This window comes from Haemaphysalis longicornis, unplaced genomic scaffold (assembly GCF_048455015.1).
Source record: "Haemaphysalis longicornis isolate Haplotype H1 unplaced genomic scaffold, Haemaphysalis longicornis Haplotype H1 scaffold_9, whole genome shotgun sequence".
NCBI lineage: Eukaryota > Metazoa > Arthropoda > Arachnida > Ixodida > Ixodidae > Haemaphysalis > Haemaphysalis longicornis.
In genome coordinates, this window is record NW_027526460.1 from 127914218 (window position 1) to 127922836 (window position 8619).

The 8619-nt window shown below is 46.3% G+C and overlaps 1 long non-coding RNA gene across 1 annotated transcript; it reads right to left on the reverse strand.

Moving 5' to 3' along the window:
- Positions 1 to 2809: 2809 nt before the first annotated feature.
- On the reverse strand, positions 2810 to 8328 carry LOC144151925 (uncharacterized). The gene is made up of 3 exons (XR_013319006.1): positions 8101 to 8328; positions 5918 to 6032; positions 2810 to 3222 (listed from the first exon to the last, which is right to left on the reverse strand). It is a non-coding gene; the product is annotated as an uncharacterized LOC144151925 (long non-coding RNA).
- Between the last annotated feature and the right edge of the window lie 291 nt (positions 8329 to 8619).

Consider the following 8619-nt stretch of genomic DNA (forward strand, 5'->3'; position numbering starts at 1 on the left):
TTCCGCCTTCCGCTGGCCAAATGGGAAACGATTAATGCGTGGCCAGACGCTCTTTGTTCGTCATCAGACGTATGGTGGCCATGGAGAAAGCGTGTACTCCGTGGGCAGATGCTTGCCGTTCATCTGGGGACCTAAACTGGCCAAACAGACAACGCGGCCCCCGTGGGCAGTCGATTGCAGTTCGTCTTCCGACCTCAGCTGGCCAAAAAGGAAACAAGTAATCTGTGGCCGGACGCGTGCTGTTCGTCTTCGGACGTGTGGTGCCCAATGCAAAAACATGATCTCTGTGGCCAGATGTTTGCTTTTGGTGTAAAGACCTCGGCTGGCCGAACAGACAACAAGTATTCCGTGACCAAATGCATGCCAAAGAACATAAGTTCTCTAGCAGTTCAAACTTTGCCAATGGCCAAACAGGCCAAGCATCGGCCAAAAATAAGCCAAAGGCTGGCCACGTTTTCTGTGCTGCCTGGGAGAGAGAGAGGTTATATATATGCGTTAATATAGGTGCAAATATGTCAAACACATATTTAATGTGCTTAATTTGCAGGTTATCAGCATCGCAGGCTGAGCTGTTGCTTAATTGAGAAAAGAGAGCCGTCAATTCTTTAACATCTGTCGGATGTAAAAATGTGGTTTCAGGGCATTCAGAAGCGATATAGCGACAGGCATCCGTGCTAGTAACAGCCCAGACGGCACAGAAAGTGTGCCCCAAGACCGGCCCGTCTATGGCCGCTTTCTGCCATGTCCGGCCAGCATCCAGGTTCTGGCAGCCACTGATCATGCGTTGAACGGCCAACATTCGGCAACCAGCTCTTCGGTATTTTTCCGTCCGCCCGTGTACGGACGCACAACGGCAGCTAAAGCCCGTTTTCTTTTGAGTCCGACAGAGCACAACATGGTCCGGCTGGGCCTGTCGTGCTCTGTCGGGGGGGCCCTGTCGGGCTAAGTTGGACGCCGAGGTCGAATTCGCTCGGCGAGCGAATTGTCCGGCTGGAGCCGTCCGGCTGGGCCGTCCGGCTGGAGTTGGCTCCGCCACCCGGCAACATGGCGGCGGCGAGCTGCGGGGGCGGTGTACGTCGCACAACTTGATTGTGATATCAAAAACGACAACGACTTGCAGAAGTTACGACAGACCACCCCGGTCCTGAGTCGGTACTGCGATACGCGTTTATCGTTCGTCTACTTCAAATGGTCGCGCTTTGTGTGGAGCCGAGGCAGAAAAGGCACCAGTACCAGCGTCTGCAGAGTGGTGCGCCGTGTTTTCGTTCTCTATCAAGTGTGTAGAGATACGCTCGTCGCGCTCATCGCTAGCGCGAGACGATTGATAAGTCCAAATTCATCGTGGCCCCGCTTTCGCGCGCTCCAAGCTGTCAAGGTCTGTCTCCGCGCTTGGATCATCGATAACGTTCAAAATATGGTCACTGTGAGTGAAAGCAACGCGCAGTGGCGGTCAGCGCTTGTGTACAGTGCAAGTTTTTCATATCAAGTGTGTACGCCGCACTGTAAAAAAAAACACCGTCAAAGTACGGGACATGTGTGTGCTAACCTTGTTGCCGCAATATGTTCCGTGGTACGTATTGAAGGAACATTAACCATATTGCAGGACTACGGAACATGTTTCGCATCAAAGATGCACGGAACATATTTTGTTTAAGAGGGCGACAGAACATGCCGTGTCATGCTACTACGGAACCTGTCCCGTACTCCCAACTGCGACAAATGTTCCGTGTCAGGACACCACAGAACATAGCCGCTCAAGGAAGCTACGGAACGTGGCCGTGTTATGCTACTACAGAACTTGTTCCGTACTCCAAACCATGGAAAATGTTCCGTGTCAGGACACTAGAGAACATAACCATTTAAAAGGGCTACGGAACGTAGTCATGCCATGCTGCTACAGAACTTGTTCCGTACCCCTAGCTACGAAAAATGTTCCATGTCAGAAAACTACAGAACATAGCCGTGTCACGGTACTACGGAATATGACCGTTACGTCAGACTACAGAACGTGGCCGTATAACATAACTACAGAACCTGGCTGTGTCACCAGGCGATGGAACGTGGTCGTAACGCAAGACCACGGATTATGACCGTTCCACCAGGCTACGTAACTTGGCTGTATAACGAGACTACGCAACATGACCGTTTCACCAGGCTGCAGAATGTACCCGTATTGCAGAACTACAGAAAAGATCCATTTGAGAGGACTATGAACATGTTCCGTTATCCCTGCCCCAGAACTTGTGCCGTATCGCAGTACTACAATAACCTCTTCTGTATCGCAGGAGCACTGGAGAATGCTGCATCCCTGCAGCGCAGAACTTAGCCGTCTGAAATATTTTTTGCGCCACTGTACTGTGATTCATGTGATCCATGTAACAGTAGAACGGAATAAGGCTATGCCGCTGTAGCGACAAACATGGTTAAGAGGACTGCAAAGCACATTACTGGTTCTCCATTGTACAGGCACTTGAAATGCATAAGAAACATTTATACACGAACTATCATGAATATCCTAGTTGATTTCTGGCTATCAATGCCTGCGTGAAGGTACAGTATACAGCCAGTTCAACAGTGTTACAGACATTGAACCCCCATGTAAAAAATTTGTGCCTGACACTCATAAGACGAGGTACCCAACATCAGCCTTTTGGGCTGAAAATGTTTCACACCATAATTTTTGCATGGTATCAGAAGTTCATGCTTTGAGGTGAGCCAAAGATAGGCAGCCTTCCTGCGTATCCACTCAAACACAGATTCATAAATATCGACATAAACCAAGGAAACAAGAATTAGTCTAACACAAAAATAAGTTGAGAAATATCAATAACTCTTTATTAGAATGGCAGTGAGCAAAAAATTACAACACAAGCAAAAAATGTGGCTGCATTTTCTTTTGAACTGGGTACAGCGTGAACAGCTTTATAAGCCGCTAGGGCACTTGTAGCATTCACCTCATTTTCAGTAAATTGACAAGTTTCAATGAATGCCTACAAACAAGAATAAAATGGACGTTCAAGTTTTGATAGCATTAAAAACAGCCATGTGCAGAAGATCATTTTACAAATAATCATGCAATTCTGTGTGGTAACGTCACTGGGCTGCAGGTCCCTCTTCAGCATTCTTCAATGCAGACAGCACTTGATCACCACGAGGGAACAGAAGTTGATCCGTGTGTCACTCTGGCCAGGAAACACAAAACGGTGGCAGGACATTGGCAGCCTGCGAAGGAAAGACATTCGTAATTAGGAGGAGCTTTTCTGCACTAGGTTCCTAATTAGATCAAATCTGTTCCTCGGTCGAGTCGTAATTATGCAGCCTGCATGTTGCTAGGCAGCTTGCAAGAAGCTGCGACACACACTGGCCCACGTAAAAGATACGCTTCCACATGGGCGTCAAAACAGGGGGAGCGACGGCTCCCCCTATTGTACAAATGGGGGAGCACAGCTCCCCCAGTCAAAGAGCAGCCATAATCTTTCGCTGAGCCTCAGACGGTTCTGGGAAAGTTGGTTTATTCCCAGAAGGTCTTGAGGATCAGACGAAATTCGCTTCAAATCGCAGCCTTGGCACCGTCCACCACCTGCGCTTAACCCTCGGTAGCCATGCGCCTGCCGCGGGTAGCCGGACAACATTTTCAAGGTGGTCACCCAGGCCGAGCGAATCACTGAACGGTGGGCCATGATAACGCGTGGCCCGGCAAAGGGAGTAGCCTCAAGTTCCCCAGGCTCAACCTGAAGGAAAACGGAGCGACACTCTTACGTCAGAGCGGTGAGCCTGCAGTTTGTCGAGGACGGTATGCAACGAGCTGTCCCCACACGGTCGAGTCGAAAGGTGTATCAAATCATGATCTGCCATTTTGCACTACCCCTGTAAGTTCCCTGTTACTGTTTTCATATGTTTCGAGAGAGTGCAGTGCTTTCTGTACCTCAATACATAAAATATTTAGATTTAGCATTGTGCGTGCTACCGTCGCCTTGTAGAGGGTACTGAAGCCATCACGCAACACACGCAATAATCAACGAATAGCGTGGAACTCATCAGTGTGGAGAAGCGTGTACGGATTGTAAAAGCAAGTAATCATCGTATAGAGCTAGGTGGACAGCGAGACGGTAGGTTGACTTGCAGCCTCTTCGTCTATCGGCGACTGGTAAACACGCGTAGAGTTCGGAGGCGTCAGAACTTTGCGCCTGTGAAAAGAAGCGACATTTGTGGGCCGTGATGCGGGTGTTGTGGCGTGAAAGCAAGCGTGTGCGTTTCTTCGTGCAATAATATGTTGAAAAGAGCCTTCGTGAGTTTGTTATTTTCTGCTCCTCCCACAACCCGCAAATGCTTTCGGCATTGCTCCAGGTTAGTAGCATGTGTTTTAGTTTGATTTATACCTGCTTTTGTCGTGTAACATCATTTTCTCTGACTTCAAATGGTTGACGCACCAACGAGGTCGTACAAGTCGGGAAGCAGCTGCGCTGAACGCAGTTGCATCATCGCTCATCGCAACTGCGAACACCACCTCAAGGCCTCATCGCGCGACGCGCGCCGTCGCGCGACGAGACAAATCGCCAGTGGGAATGTGGCTTTAATCACAACATTGGAACCCTGCAACCCATGTGTGCATGCTGCCTACGCCAGGTTTTAAAGTCTCCTAGGCCGTTTTTTTTCTCTGCAGTAAATTCATTGTGAACAAGGCTCCGTGTGAGAACTTAATTAAATTTTTAAAATTTGAAGTCTTAAATTTTTCAGTTTTTTATTCTTTGGTCGGTGCCTTCTTTCTCGTTCAAATGCGCCGTCCCCACCAGACGGGCATCTATCAAACCCTCGACTTTAATCTTAAATGAAGGTGACCCTGCCAGCTAGTGAGCAAAGAGAGAAGACAAAAGTGAATGAACCGCATTGTAGAAGCATTCACACCCGCAGTTTGGAAGACACGTACCACAAAAGGAACTATAAGTAAAATTGCACTGAACTCAGGTGCCTTATAACGTACAGGTGAAACTGCAAGCAATGCATTACACATGCGCATGCAGATCCCCCTCCGCCTTCCCTGTGGCCCACCTTGACCGATGGCAGACCACTGAGGTGACTTCGATCTTTGCACATGCTGCTTGGTCCATCAACTGACATTATGTGCGGCAACAGCTTGCTTAATTTGATTCATCGTATAGACAATTCATAACTCTGAAAATCAGATCCGTGTTTGACCTCTTGCAATGTAATCACACTTTTTGCTACTAACAGCCACGTCATGTTACACTTGTACCTTTATTTCTATTTCGTAGAGCACACTTTGAACAGTGGGCTGTTTTGTGCGGTCACTGGCTGCTTGGGTTCCGTAAAGGACAATCAATTTTCTTGAAGATAGGTCATCTGACTCCTTCGAAGAACCAACAAAGAATTCAGGTGCCAATCAAGAGTAGAAGCCGTGTAAGCACTACAGTCAGTTAGGTCACTAACGATGACAGTGAAAGCTCCATGAATGCCTATATGCCCCCAAAATTTTTTTCTAGGCAGTTATGAATACAGGTTGCAAAAAAGAAAACTGAACTGCTGGTCAGCATTTCAAAATGAAACCACGAATGAGATTAAATGTTTTTGTTCATACCTCGAACAGGTCAAGATGGTAGACAAATGTGTACAATGGTGCCAAAAAACGTTGAAACTTAGTGACTAACTAAGGCTAAGCACCCTAGTGTGGGCTAGGTGATTTTTTCCAAAATCAATAAATAAAAGCTTCAAGTTTAAACGTTAAAGGCTCCTAAAAAAAGGTAAAAAGGCTCCTAAAAGGTTAAAGGTTACTACCGGCTAGAGGTTATTAGCTTATGAATGATTTCCTAATAATTATTACAGGCCCCTGTACTTCTGCTGTTAAGCAGTCACATATCGCTCAACTCTGGTAGTTTCACAAATATGTCTGGACACTTACACTGTGTCGAACAGAGCTGGCAAGCGTATCCTTGCTCCTTGTCATTCTTGTCCTCGTCATCCTGGCTCCTTGTCATCGCACGGCAAGTCCTGAAGAGTTCTGGGAATCTAGAAGTCTAAAAACAAGATAACACATGATTAACAGACAAGAAAGCAATGGAGCTGGTTGGTTGCATAATAGCTGGAGGCATTAAAAGAAACAAATACAAATACGCCTTTGCTTTGGCCATGTTTTTGTCTAAGCATTTACGGCCTGCAATTCTTCGCCAGCCATATTGACATTCCTCACTAATGCCACAAATCAGTCACACACGTCACAAAAACCTTGCATGCACATCGGTGATTTTGTCAGCAATCAGCATCACAAGTGTAGCTGCAAAGATGACAGTACCAACTATCGAAGCTGGGCACGAGGGATTTGCTTTGCCTTAATCATTTACCATTAAGCCCTCTCAGAAGGCTGCGACTTTCACATGCAAGTAATGGGCCTTGGTAGTCCAAATAATCGCTACTAGCTCCACCATATGGCACGTGGTCTAGTTAGCCAACACTTCTCTGCACAGATGCATCCTGTTGGCACTTGCACTCTACATCGTGCTGAATAAGGCTACCTCCTGTAGCTGAATGTGATACAAGAGTGTATTAATGCTTTTCTGGTCTTGGAACTTCTCAGCCACTTTATGGGAAAGCCGGATACGTTGATGCAATGCAACACTGGCTGAAAGAATTGGATGCCATAGCGCTCACTGCGGTAGAGACAGCACAGAATGAAGGCTACTCGGTTGGCACTGCCACAAGAAAGTTTGCACGGTCCCTGCCGCATTAGGTTCAGGTGCTTGTGCTCCATGCCTACATTGTTTTGAATGAATAGCTGTCACTCTAGATGCAAAGGCATCGCGCTTTTGCATCTTGACTGTGACTGGTATTGAGGATAAGGAAAAGCACTGTCATTCTGTCAGGCATGTAAAAGTTGTGTTTGAGAAACCCTATAAATAAGGTCCGCAAAAAAAATTTCCACCTCCCTTAATTGCACGTCAGCAGCCCTTAGGCAAACGTAGTGATGAGGGTGCACGAGTTTAATTGGAAGGTTTAAAAAAAAAAAAAAACTTGTATTGTTGTTGACATGAACACTTAGTGAAATTGGGGTTGCTGTGGGTGATAGACAAGCACGATATTACAGAAAGCAACTGGCCTTCTCTGTAACCCTAACAAATGACACTTCGTAACGTGATCAGACAGGTGTTCGCTTTTACAGCCTTTACACAAAGCTTACACAGTTCAACTGTTTGAGACTAATACCTGGCTACACTGGGGTCCGAATGTCATTTGAACCAAATGTCCTTTGACTCAAATGGGGTGCTTCAAATGCCATTCAGCATCCACCGTGCTACACTACAATTTCGATGGCATTTGAAAGCTTTCACAATTGCTCGCCGTGCTGTAGTGGCACTGTTGTCGCCCCGTTCCGTTTTAGTGCAATAATACAACAATCAAATTTAGGAGCAGTCTGAGGCAGTAAAATGATATCAAATTAGAAGAGACACCAGTTTTGATTCTAATGTGGTGGCTGTCTAGTGTAATTTGATTTTCTTTTTGCGAAATTTTTTTTGTATGAAAATAAATATGGTTATTTCATATTTTAAGTAAATCAACAGTGAACAAAGTTTCACAAACGAAATAGTTTTGTTTGTTTTACGTACGGAAGTATTTTTTATTGCCGATTGAAGATGCTACGTGCGAGTGTGCTAGAAATGGCATTTGAAATCCCAAATATCTCTCGGAGCTCATTTGGCTCGAATGTCAATTGAGCTGAATGGCATTTCAAAACCTAGTGTAGCAGCACAACCTGGCATTTGAGTCAAATGACATTTGGTTCAAATGACATTCGGACGCTAGTGTAGTTCCTCAAATTAAAGGTGCTGCGGTGATAGGGGCACCTTAGCAATAACTACGTTTCTCTCTCAATGCAAGCACCACAAGCCACTTCGCCCTCTCAGGAGCGCACGCCGCTCAAGCGATGATCAAACACAAGACGTACACTCACGGAAACGAGTGGCAGCAACTTTTCCGTGCGCCACACTTTATTAGTGGTCGCGATTAGTCACCGTTTGGGAATGACAATTCACAACAGCATGTATATGACAACAAAGGCGACATGGGCAGGCACGGTTAGGTGCGGCTTACCTGAGAAGAGGAACGACGCAGAGAAGTAGCCACCGGCGATCGGGTATGGTGTACTATCCTGGGCAAGTTACAAACGACATGGGCTGGCTCCAGGTTGCAAAGTTGTCTTCACATAATTCCATCGCGGTGTCGAACACGCACCGCAAGAAAAATAAGCCTAGTGGTCGTGGGACCGGGCACTGTTGGTGTTGGGACCGGTTTGGGCCGTGGGCAACAGATTGAGCATGGCCGCGTGGCGTGGCCGCGCTCATCGAAGTATTTGCGTAAGCACACAAAATCTAGAAATCAGTAGTTTATTCCCTTTTTATAAACGTATTATTACAGTTATTTTATTTTAAATTTTGGATTATATAAACCAAAAATTGAATTTTTAGTTTTAAAATGTTATGGCGTCCTCTGCCGAATACGAAAGCAGCGCTGAGGGCGCATTGGCGCTCAATTTAAACAAGAGAAAAATGGCAGAGAGCTCGATAGCAACGTTTATAGATACTTTTTCAGTTCCGTATCTCCTCGCCCCGG